The 13,279-nt window shown below is 37.2% G+C and overlaps 1 protein-coding gene across 6 annotated transcripts in view; it reads right to left on the reverse strand.

The window, feature by feature from the left end:
• Window positions 1-13,279, reverse strand: part of LRCH3 (leucine-rich repeats and calponin homology (CH) domain containing 3) — a 74,086-nt gene that overhangs the window by 60,351 nt on the left and 456 nt on the right. The gene's annotated exons all lie outside the window — the stretch shown is intronic.

Below are 13,279 nucleotides of genomic sequence, written 5' to 3' on the forward strand. Positions count from 1 at the left end.
AAAAACATACATTTAGTTTTTATTCAATCCATTTATCCTTCCTAAAACCTCACTAGGATAACAGGCTTGGGTAAAAAGAGGGGCAACCGTCTTCAACTTAGGTGGAACAACAGGTAAACTAGTAGTTCCAACACTGAAAAAAAATCCCAAACCATAGAAAATAGTCCCACTGCAACAATCACTCCCTGGATTTTAATCAAGAGACTTAATGGAAATAATTCAACTTTAACAACTTCCAGCTTTCAGAAGTCTGCACAGAGCAGTGGAGAAATAGGAGCAAAGGGCTTTGATGCAGCAAGGGTACTAGACAGCTTAAGAGTCCTGAATTACAAATGTGATTTTCACTGAATAGCAAAGAGTAAGCCTATGAATCACACACAGCAAAATGGAAGGGTTATACATCAAAAATAATTAGCCCTGATATGCAGTTTTTTAATATATTATAAAAATGGCACAACATTAAAAGATTAATTTAGCTTCAGTATATATATGGAAGTGATGAGCAAAAAGCAAGCAGTAAGGGCAGGAAAATATGAGTCAAGCAGGATATTTGAAGTTTATACAAAAAGAAGAATGATGATAAAGCACTAACAATAGTGACAGTACTGAATATTTCTCTTGCCCTGAAAGTAATATTTATGTCATTACTTAAGTACAAGACAGTGAAGAACATCTATCCTGAGATCACTAGAAGCACAGAAATGCATCTATATTTCTAACAGAAGTAAAATAAAACTCTTCAGGCTACTACAAAGCAAGAATGAGAAACTTATGAAAAAGTCTTACCATAAAAAATATTTAAAAATAAAACCATTTTAGTTTATATTTCACCTGATAATATTTAACATTCTTTACAAACAAGAATTTCCCCATCTCTATTAAACTGCAACTACAGCAAAAGAAGAAACAGCTGTTATAATTGTGACAGGAAATATTACATACAGAAATACAGAGCACTGCATTTCATTGACACAGATTAAGATAGCAAGAGTGGCAGCGATCATAATACAAGATGCCATAAACTGCTGATTAAAAATTTGGTAAATGAAAATTTGCCACTGGAGTTTGACATCCCCTGAAAAAGTTAACACCAACAACGACTCTTCTGTCACAAGAGCTACATGGAAAAGTTGTCACGTGGAAAGTAACATGAAGAAAGCTCTTGAACAGCTGGAGTGAAATAAAGTTTATTACAGTGAAGTTATACTGATGCTACAGGTGTGAAGCAAAATTGAAGTTACATTCACAATTTAATATGCACACACACGTATTAAACGCTTGTTCATTAATCTTCTTTCTCATCACGAAGATGCTACCTGTCAGATGTAGGCTGACTCTGTTTTATGAATCAAGACCTCCAGAACACCACAAACTATTTTTGCTTACCAAAAAGGATGCCTCCAGCTTTACAACTGTTAACATCCCCAGTTCCTCCTAAGTACTGTCATCCCTGTACAACACGCAATTTTATGAGATTACATCATGTAGTAATATAGCTTCAAACCAACTGGCATGGAAACAGAATACAAAGGCATATAAAAAAACCTTTTTCAACAAATTTAGTCTATGTGCAATATAAAACTTGAAATGAAATTAAACTGAAGTCCCCCAAATAAATGGATGGCTTATGATTTCTTTTTTCCTCCTCTTTTCATGGGGCACAAACTGTGTTTTCTAGCTTTAAAATTATATGACTTTGCCTGAGAAGTAAAACAATCCACAAACCAGTTCTTCTATAAATGCCTCTCACATAACCACGTATCTCCATGCAAACAGCAAGGAAGCAAGATGTACCACACAAATTAGAGAAAGCAAGATGCAAGGACATGGGAAATGCACTAGTATGAGGATTTCTTTAAGGTCAAAAACAGAGAATGGAAACAGAATAGGCAAATCTAAAAAGCATGATTTAAGTATGAACACATTTTCTTCTAATATGATTAAAAAACAGACACCAGTGTTCAGCAGACTGAAATATCACCAGTAGAGAAAAACAGAAGTATAAACTGCTGCTCTAAGAGTGAAGTGGTAGCCATGCCAGCCTACAGAAAGTTCCTCTCTGCCTCTTGCACTGCATCGCATCAGTGCCACACAGGAACAAAGAGAAATTCTCATGATTCTACTCGGGTCTTTTTGTTTGTTTGCTTTTGTAATCCCCAACAATTGTCAGGTATCAGATATATTTCTCATTACATACTGAGAAAGCCCCAGAGACATGTGTTGCAGTCATTCATTAGAAGAGGAACCCCCTTCCCCAAAACAGATGAGACAACACCTCATTCAAGTTATCCCAGAATCTGTTCATACAGCTTGCAATGCATGCTTCTAAAAAACCCTTGTATTTTCCATTTATGTATTCAACATGGTCAAGAGTTGAAAATAACTGCCTCATATGGGAAGGATACAGTCAGATTTAAAAAAAAAATAAAAAAAAAATCACATTTCTGTCTGAAAGTCTAATTAGATAGAAATAATAACAGCGATTATTAAAACTCCAAAACGATTTTTTCCATTTAAATACTGCAAATCTGGCAGCACTGTGCCAACAATTGTATTATTGATGAAAATATGTATTTTTGCCTTTTGTTTTACATCTCCGAAGAGGACGAATGTATGTTTAAAAAAAGCTACTTAAATGGTCTAGTTTCAAACTGATAACATGTTATTGAAATGGAACTTCCACAGACTTATTTCTTAACCACTTTCTGAAGCAGCACTACAGGGACTGTGAATAGAAATTATACTGCAGTAACATTGACGCAAAGAACTTAAGAGATTAACAGATGCCCTTCTCATTTTAGCATATATTTGTGAAAGCAGAGATGGCAGATGTTTAAAAGATTACATCTGTATTACTCAGTTACATAATTCACATCCCAATCATGTACACTAGAAATATGTGGGGTGAAAAAAGTACCACTGCCATTGTGCCTTCCCTCTTCAAAGTGCTGTATACTCCTTAACTAATAGCAGTAAACACAACTCTCTTACCTGTTCCCTAATAGCAACTTTAATAGAATGTCATGGTGCAGAAAAAGTTAAATTCAAGAAAAACATATGAAGCATCTTAATTTCATAAGGAAAAAAGACTTCTGGCAAGGAAAGCCATGTTCAAAGATTTATTTTATTAGTACTTTAATACTTTGGTCTAGATGAAATACTATGAACTGGAAGAGACTCTTGTGTTAAGTAACAAAAATGCTCTTTTGAAAAAAAGCAAGAGCAGCATTGAGCTTTGCAACCTGTAATATAGTACTGCCAAGATATTTGCAATAGCTGAAAGAATAAATTTAAAAAAACCCCACAGTATGTAGAGGTGTTTGTAGCTACAAAAGTATCCTCAAAAACAAAATACAAGTTTCAGATCAAGGATACAAGTAGTTCGTACCAGGCCCTTTATTCATACATATAATGTTTAATATTTATTCAACATGATCATAACCATCTGCACGCTTGAACTTGTGATGAATGTAGTGATATGGAAAGAGCATTGGAAGTTAAATCTGTAAAAAATATGGCATATCACAATCCGTAAAGTTCTCAAAATAATTACAATACAGGTATGTTTTTGTAACCCCTCACATTCTTGACATCTTAAAGTACAACTCTGGAAAAAAGTTAATTCTTCAAATTACAACATGCCAAGTTGGACAGAAACTATGGCTTTATCTTCATATTAAGGTGTTTTGGGGTTCGCTTGGGGTTTTTTTGGTGTGTGTGTGTGTGTTTTCTGTGTTTTTTTTAAATAAGCACATTAATACTCTTAAAAGTGTATTTCTGGTAGTATAAATAAACCTTCAGGTAAACAGTAACGGATTGTAAAAAGAATGTTTTCAAATAGAAAACTAGCCTCCTTCTTACTCTACATGAAGAGAAAATAAATCACACTCAACACCATTTGTTAACATTCACCCTATCAACTAGTCAAGAGAAAGAAGGATGTAATACTTCAGGAATATTTTTAAATAGTTGCTGTGCATTTGGCCACTAACAAAACAAATCCAAATCTTCTACCTCTTATTTCAAATTACAAGTTAAAGTTTTTTTCCCCTCAGGGAAAATTAAAAACCACCAGGGATAAAAATTGTGAGCAAGTATCTTAAAAACAGATAAATAAGAAAAATATGTTAAATTGATCTTAGTAAGAAATTTGCAGTTAAATATTGTCTCATGATAAATGATACAACAGCACCTTTAAATTGAAAATTCAATTCAAAAAGCTGGTTTTAAAAAAATGTGTTTTCAGGGAGAACAGGAACTACAAGACAGACTAAACAGTATCAGTTATGGGGGGATTTGGGTGGTAGTATTCTCCATGAAAATTTCCTTCACCATGCTCAGAATGAAAAGCTAGCATTTAATCACCAGTGAAGGGTATCAACAGTGAAGCTTCTAGGCTCTCCTTCTTACATTGTAACTTTTAACGGTAATTATAATAATCTTGACACACAGGCATCCCTGAATGATGGGATATGCTTCGCACAGCAGCAGAACAGAGCCATGCAATATATAATACTTGAATATTTTGCAACACATTTACAGCTTAAACTATCAATCTGCTGTTTGAGCATAGATGGGTTCCAAAGATAATTTTTTTACCCTGCTAAGCACAAATCTACCCACCCCTTAGCAAGCCAGCAGAATAAAAGGAAGTAGCAGATGTCTTATGGCTTATAACCACATTCAGTCATGGCCCTCTACAAAAACATTTATTCCACAGCTGAGCTTGGAGTCAATGTAATGACAAGCACCTAATTGTCCTGCTATTATTCTGCTCAGTGACTCCTTACTCATAGAGAACAGCATGTATGATACCAACTAAAAGACCAGTAAAAGCCTTGGTCTATGATTGAACTAACAGGTAATATATATGGCCATTAATAATAGCAATAATGAATTAAGCAGGTTTAAATTACTACTTGTTTCATCAGCACCCTAAAATTAATGTTCTCCTCAGATTCAAAAGGAATCTTCTACCAGAAGTTTTTTACCATACGAACAACTTGGATGAGAAGACTGAAGTTGGCAATGAGAGAGGCATTTGAGACAGAGGGCAAGATTAACAAGGAAAGAAGAAAAGGTTAAGACATGGAAGCTGGGATGAAGGAGATGAAAAAAAACTGGGAGCAGAAGAGACCAAACTGAGATAACAACATATTGCTGGGTCCAAGACATGTGATGTGAACACATGGAGGAACCACAACCCGGCAGAACACAATCTCCTCCCATACCCCAAGTACAGAACCCAAGTCCTGCACATCCCATCACTCCACTGCTCTCAAACATCTGTAGAACTCTGAGACAGAGCATCCCACTCTACAAACAGGTCCCAGGGAATGAAACCTACTGCTACCTTATTGGCTCAGGTAAGAGAGACCTGATGGTTGTAAAGGTTTGAACTGTGCTGATGAGTCACGTGGATGCCAGCATGATTCCACTTAACTGAATCTAGAAATTCAGCCTGAATTTAGAATTCAGTGTTAGGAAAGTAACCTGAAAAAGGCACTGGTATTTTGTACAGAGAAAACTCAGTTAAAAACTTATGTAACTCTGCTAAATCAAGCACACAGACAGTATAGTCTATAATCAAAAATGCCCACATAACTTTAATTGCTCATTTCCTGTGCATATCTACTGTCCACAGGTCTTTAATTAACAACCACATACAACTTTTCTTTCCTCTTCAAGATTTTTCTGTTCAAGTAGATTTCTTCAGACAAGATGAAATTACTGTAAGAATCAGGACTGATCACAGTAACAGTCTTATGCAAGAAACTGTTGTTGAAAAAACGTTAGGGAAAAAGCAGGGAATTACAGAAGGAAAAAGGGATGCCTAACCTGAAAATTGGTGAACGCTGCTTTGGGAAAATAGATCGCATCCTGTCAGTGCCATATATTTCCTTCATAATACTAAGCAAATCTTCTAAACTAATTTTTCCAAAGGTAGTAATTAATCACATATTTCCATTTTTCTAGATGTTGGGCTTGATTTCCCGTACTCCTCAGGAGTCACCAAGGCATCTGAAGTTATTAAGAACTGCATTTAAAAAAAATAAATAAGCTGTAATAGCTTGGTTGCCTAAAAGTTCAGGCACTAAGTGTTTTGAATTTGGCACCCCAAATCAGCAAATGCTTTCAAACTTTGTAGGATTCCAAGTTTCACACATTACCTTGCTTCACTTCACAGAGATGACATGAAAGATAGTGTTTAAAACCTTTTCAATAGCAGGGTGCACTACCCAAAAGCCCAAGGCAACAGTAACACATTTCTGTATTCTGAGCTAAGTTTCAAAAATAAGCAGAATAAAGAGACTAAAATTCACATGGGTCATTGAACAATGGGGGGTGGGGTGGGGGGTGTATTGAATAGGTGCTCGCTAATCCTACTAATCCTACTGCCCTCTGCAGAGAGCAGACTATGGTTAAAAACTGTATGTTCCGGCAGCCAACACTTGGGCTGCATGGCAAGTTGGATTTTTTAGGCATATCCTCATTTTGGAGTGCTTAAACTACATTTAGAGAAGACTATGACTGTAAATACTTGAACTTTCAAATCAGTAACATTACCAGCTAGAAAAGAACAAAGACTCTCCTCGTTCTAGAGAGACTTCTGGGCTCTGGCAGTGAAAGCAGTGGTTTGTAGCGTAGAATCATAAGTAAGGCTGAAGTAAAAGATACAGGGACAGTTTTGTGGACTTCAAAGTGAAAAAATATAGCCCTCTTCCTGCACATATACAAAAGTACTAACTTAGGCAAAACAATCCTATAAAGAAAAGACCACAATGTATTACCCTTTGCATCTTCTCTAAATATCTATAATTCAGAGAACTAAAGCAATATTTTAACTCTCATGCACAGACACTTTTAACATGAATGGGTTTTCACCCCTCCACTTTGGGGGAGGGGTCATAGCAGATAAAGAAGAAAGCACACTGCATAGCCCATGACTTCAGCTAAATACACAACTGCAATTCATTCAAGCTGTTTGGCTAACGTCGGAAACCATGAGATCCAAGCCTGATTAGTTATTAAAGAGAGAAGAACCCTTGAATTGAGTTATAGCCTGTTCGTTAGCTACCATGTAGTTTTATTTTTAACACATGCTATATAATCTGCAGTGTTTGTTGTAACTAATTCTTTACTGCTGGTTCTTCTACTGAAGAAACTAATTATGTCTACTGCATTCTAAAGCTAAACCTAAACCATCAGTTTAAAATTACTTGCATAAAATAATGTATTTCGCCGAATGAAAGCATGAGATCCAAATCCGTCAGCAGTAAAGTTTCACTGAATGTAATTTGGCTCTATAAGCCATACTCTAGAAGAAAAAATTCCTCGGCTCACTGACTCAAAGCTTAGCACATTGCTGTACAGAAAATAATTAGCAAATTTACAACACTTCAGTGGTAAAAGGTTACAAAATAGAGTTAAGGTGTGATTTCACAATTGACACAAGTCAATTTAAGCTTACGTATCTGCCAAAAAAACCCCTCTCATTCTCCTCACCCCATACAGTCTTTCCACCTTTTCTGTTTGTGGGCACTCACATACACATGAAAACATAGCGAGCTGTCCAAGCATTTGCTCTAACTGCAAACTAGTTACTGGCTGAGTTTTCAGCCAGGTAAGTACAAAACAGCTTGCTGGAAGGCCATATGATTGCTGGTGTTGACTGTGCAGCAGGACATGAAGACAGAACTTCCCTTTTTGGCATCAGCATAGAACTTGGATCACATTAAGCTGTGTATTTACGACTGACTTCATGGAGTACCTAACCAATACATATTTGCTACCTCCAAGCACATGTGCGGCCACAGGAGAAGAGGGCTGGAAACACCATGAGACAAACACATTTCCTTTTTCCGTAAACTCTAATTTGTCCTTCATGTGACTGCAGAATTCAATATATTCACGTATCAATCCCTATCCTCTTTACTTCTTATGTGATTACAGTTATCTCCAAAAATATAATTAAGAGTGTGTATGCGGACAAGACAGTATTAAAAAACTAGTCTGATCACGATGGAGGCAGGACAGTGGAAGACTACTAGGGAAGTCACTAGAAACACATGCAATCCTGAACACCACTTACAAGAGTTTACTGGTAGTAAAAGTTTGATTGTGGGACTTTTTCTTTTTGTTTTAAAAGATCAACTCGCCACACAAAGGCATTCAGAATGTCACATATAACTTTTACTGCAACAAGGCTTAGAAACTACAAGCTCAGACTCCACTGCCCCAGTTGCTATAAAACATTAGGCAAAAAGACTGCCTGTGTGCCAAGAACCTTTGAGCATTACTGCAGGCCTCAGCTCTCTATCAAAACCCAACCCATTCAACAAAAACGACATCAACTGTGACAGTCTACTGCTCTTTGCATTTTGAGGGTAACAAAAAAAGCAAGAGAACTGACCTCAATTTACCAACTTACCAAAGTACCACTCTTAGATAATTTCATTAGCCTAGACTAAGAATTGCCAGTATTTATGCAGAGAACACACATGAGATCAAGACTTTCTAATAACAGAAACGTAACAAGAAAGAGAACAAGAGGGAGCAATAGTCAAATTATAAAAGGATTGACACAAGTAGGAGGTAAGACCAAAAAATGCAGCTGAATGGAACAAGCTAGATTACCATCTGAAGTTTGTGGAAAGATTGTCATCCTCCCTCCTTCTTGCTCCTACAGCTACTAGAACCTCTGGACAGTGTATTTCTGTTTGGGTTTTGATAAGGGTAGAGGCAAGTATACAAATCTGAGTCCAAGACTCTGAACTACCCAAATGAAGTGTTAGCTTTTCATTTTTAATACTGGAACTTTAGATAATCTAAGTACCAAACTGTAAACTCATCTGACAAACAGCCTGTGACTTGAACAAAGAACAATCCCATTTCCTTCCAAGTTATCTTAAAGATCATAATAAAATTACATTCAAGATACAGTAACCCAAAGAGGTTTTTTTCAAACAATTATTTAATTTCAGGCTGGTTTGGATTCTGCTGTTGTGGCTTTCAGAACAAATGTTTGGGAAATACATCCACTACTGTATGAGCCATACTGTACTTCTCAAGCTCTTTTACATTTCATCAGGTAATATCAACTAATTTTCTGGCAGGAAAGAACAATACCAGTGAGACCTGTTACTGCAGAACACTCATACAGTCACTGTAATCCTTCTAAATGCAAGCAAGCACTTAGCATATAGAAATTTTATTGATGCTATGGTCAGATTTTACCATTTCTATGGAGAGCTGCTAAGAACAAAAGCACAGAGATACCTCATTGGCAAAGTCATTCAAAAGGTAGTAGCAGACAATTTTTTTTGTTCCTTTTCAGGGTCTTGCTATCCTTTTTCACTATTAATATATTCCAGAAACAAGACATAATACACTGCATGTAATTATCTTACTAGTTGATTTCCATACAACAGCCATTTCTTTTATTGCATAAACCCACATATTCCCATCTTCTCCTTTAAAAATGGAGACAGTGAGTGGTTTAGGTAATTACAGCTGTCATGGAGGGTTTGACAAATAACTTTTCTGCTCAATGTATGCTTTAGGCCACTGGGAAGCTGTCAAATAATGACATCAGAGTCTACATTAACACTAACAAAATGCAACTGTGCTTCCTTTCATACTTAACTCAGATGGTTTATAGCCCTTCCTTTCCCTATTCCCTGGTCAAGAACAAGAATGGAATGAACAAATGGACTGTAATTCAACCCAGATAAAACAGGGATAGATAATGCAGGTTAAATGAAAGAGTATGAAAGAAAAAGAGAAGCACATCCTTGCTTTGTTAATGAAGAAGCTTGCTCATTCTTCATCATCAATGAACGTTGTAAGCTTGAGTCACTTCCTAAAATTCCAATTAAGTTGGAAGGGATGAGCATAAAGAACAACTGCTTTCCCCTTTTTCAGTATCTAAGTTATTATTACACTGCATTTCTTGTACACGAGCCATCCCATATGTACAAGAACGTTAGATGGACTACCGCGTCGGACAGTGTGGGGAGCTACCTTCCCACTAATCCATTCCAAAGCTCTCAATCATAGACCATCCCATCTTCAATTTGATTTTGTATTACGTGATCTTAATTCCAGTCAAAGTACAAACCAACCAGAAACTCGCTATTACTTTGATGCCTGCTGAAGTCATCTGCTCAGTTCCGAGAACAACACTGAGAACTGATCTTAGTTTAAAAAGCCACCTCTGGGTCTTCAACACCTGGAAGACAGCAGTGCCCAGAAGCAGCTGAGGCTCTGACATTACTCAAGAACTCACTTTGCAGTGAAAAGTTTAGTGATTAATGAGGAACTTAATTTTTCCACTGATGCCTAACAGAAATATTATATTAACTTCCAGAATAAAAATGCAGCAAATCTGATCTGGTCATACGGTTTAGTTTTAGGTAGTTGCGAGAAGCAGGGAAGCAGGGAGTTGGACTCAGTGATCCTTACGGGTCCCTTCTAACTTGAGATATTCTATGATCTGTTTATCAAATATTTTTCCAAAGTTAAGTTACACCTGCCAGAAACTCTGTTCTGATGACTGTTTAGTGAATCGTTAAGAATGGTACCTAGAAGCTATCACAGCCTGAGCAGCAGGGTTAGTACTACTGTCAACTCTCAACCCATAAAGATCTAAAGAAATGTAATCGTCCCATTGATTTAACACTGAAACATTGAAAATGTACCTTATGGCTGACAACTACTTAAAGAGATTCTCCCCTCACCCATCATCAACCTCAAAATCTGCACAGAGCACCCAGCTAAACTTGATCAAGCATCTAATCTCTAACGCCCTGTTCCTACTGACCCCCTTTGCTGGTTCATCTGCATTAAAAACAGCTTCCAGGCAAGGCCAGTCATTCTGTTAAGGCTTAAGGCTATGCTAGATGCTGGTTTGCTGGCAGCGTAGTTACATTAATGAGGTATGTGATTCATTCCCACCTCTTTAGCATTGATGCAGTTACAGTGACATGCAATTCTTTTATTACTACAAGAACGGGAATGAGCTACACCAGTATAACATGACCTACACTAGAGAGGTGTCTAATCTTACACATAAAAAGGAGTAAGATTTGCATATACATTGTTTTGTCTTCAGTTTTATACTTCGGGAGTAATTCCAATGATTTTTATGAAACCCCACATACACATGCCCCACCTGATGTGCTTTGAGTCTTTGTGGCACAGCATGCAGGAAGGCACTCAGAGTCTACAGTCTAGGGGGTTATTTAAAGTGTTTATTTTAAGTGCTTGTAACACCTAACACACATACACATTATACCATAATATTTGTGGCCACTTCCATACAAAAGAACTGGAAGTTTCACAAGACAGAAACTGATGTGGCAGAAGAAGTGGATTAAATTTGTAGCTGAACACCCAACTGAAAACTGGGGGTCAGAAACGCTTGCATGGATTTTTCTCCATTGCCCAGCCTTATTCAAAACAAAAAAAGCCATAGAACAGACCACGCTAAAAAAAGACACAAGATGAAGTTATTCACAGCAGCCTTCAAAACAGGGAATTTAAACAGAATGTGTCTCGCCCCTCCCCCCACTCCATAAGCTTTGCTTCTTACAACTTAAGAACAGTTCTAGCTTTTTCCTAAGGTTCATTGTGATGATAAATGCACAAAAGTGTATGGTATGCACTGCCGCTTATTAGCATTTAATGCTTCTTGAACAACTACAATGCAAATATTCATCACAATAGATGGGAACCTTGGTGGAAACAAGAATTCCCACAAATTGTTTAAGAGTACAGTAAATGAATAGTGTTATAAACAAAAAGCCCAAATCCCTCACAAATGTGTATGCTGCATTTGGTTACAGATTAGCCCACTACACATCCATTATGCAACTGCATTTGTAGAAAACCCTTTGAACAAGAAAAATTTTATACCCTAACAAGAAGCTTCTTCTATTTATAGATGTGTTCAAGCCAAACCACAGTTGTCTCAAGGTTTGGTTGCATATGTGGTTTTTGGTTTTTTTTTGTATTAGTGACAGATTTTTGCATAATTAGGATGTTACAGGACAGAGTATGAAGTCAGACAATTTTAAAGGAGGCTGCATTTTTAATTACTTAACTGTCAGTGTATCAACACTAAAGAACACGGTAACTTTCAAAAAGTGATGTTTGGAGTTTATTTCTAAGCTACAGCTCAACACAAAACACTAGAAAAATCTACATGCATAGGAAGTAATCTAAGCTACAAAATAAGGGCATGCTAACACCTTTTAAAACTACTTTTACTTCACTTACACAACTAGACAATCAAAATAAACTATATTTGCTTTATATAATGCATTAAGAAAACTTCTACATCCTGCACAAACTCTCATCATTTCTCAAGTCTCATCTCTCTGTTCAGTACAGTAATATGTAAACATACTCTGCAAATGTGTTTTTATTTATGATCAAGGTGCTTACAGGGTAAGTATACATTTTTAGTGTACTCCTATGAATATATTTGAGGAGCAGAGGGAAAAAACAGTCCTATTGCTTACTGTACCTTGTAAAGTACATCTTAAAAATCCCTAATATTTTTATGCATAACACAGGAGAAAAAAAGAAAAAGGGACATGATTCTGCTCACAGTACCCTTCATATCTCGCTATGGCTATCAGCGATGACAATAATAGAAGCATAAGAGCACAAGAAACAGTTGTCTTTAGCATATGCACACCTGACAGCCTTCTTGGAAAGCTGGTTTCCCCTGTCAACAGCACAAGATAAGAGATGGCGAGGGTGCGTATATATGCATATGTACACACACACTCACATATATATACATCAGAACAAGAACGTGGCTGGCTAAAACCACATCAGTGAGCAAGAGTACTGAGAAAAACCTCATAACTCTTTTTAAAACAGCCTCCAACAAGGAAAACAGCTCTAGAGCTGAGACGACAAAGAAAAAACCCCAACAAATCGGGAGATCTCATCCGCCAGACCCACAACGGGCAGAGGAAGGAGGAGTACCCTGCAACAGCTCCTCCATCCTGCCTCTCAGCCGAGGAGAGGAAGGGCGGAGAGCGAAGGGAGGAGAAACGGCCCAAGAGGAGAAATATCCCAAGCATCGCCGCCGGTGAGATGAAATCGTCCTCTACACCCACATATACACTCTTCAAGAGAAATGGGGGAGACCCCCCCAAACATCCACTGAAAAAAATTCTCCTCCTCATGCATCCAGCTTCAATTTACTGAAGAGACAGCAAATTGATCACCTCAGCCTCACTCTTAGCGGGGGGCTGGCTGTCCT

This window comes from Haliaeetus leucocephalus, unplaced genomic scaffold, assembly GCF_000737465.1.
Source record: "Haliaeetus leucocephalus isolate CR32 unplaced genomic scaffold, Haliaeetus_leucocephalus-4.0 Scaffold362, whole genome shotgun sequence".
In the NCBI taxonomy this organism is placed as follows: Eukaryota; Metazoa; Chordata; class Aves; order Accipitriformes; family Accipitridae; genus Haliaeetus; species Haliaeetus leucocephalus.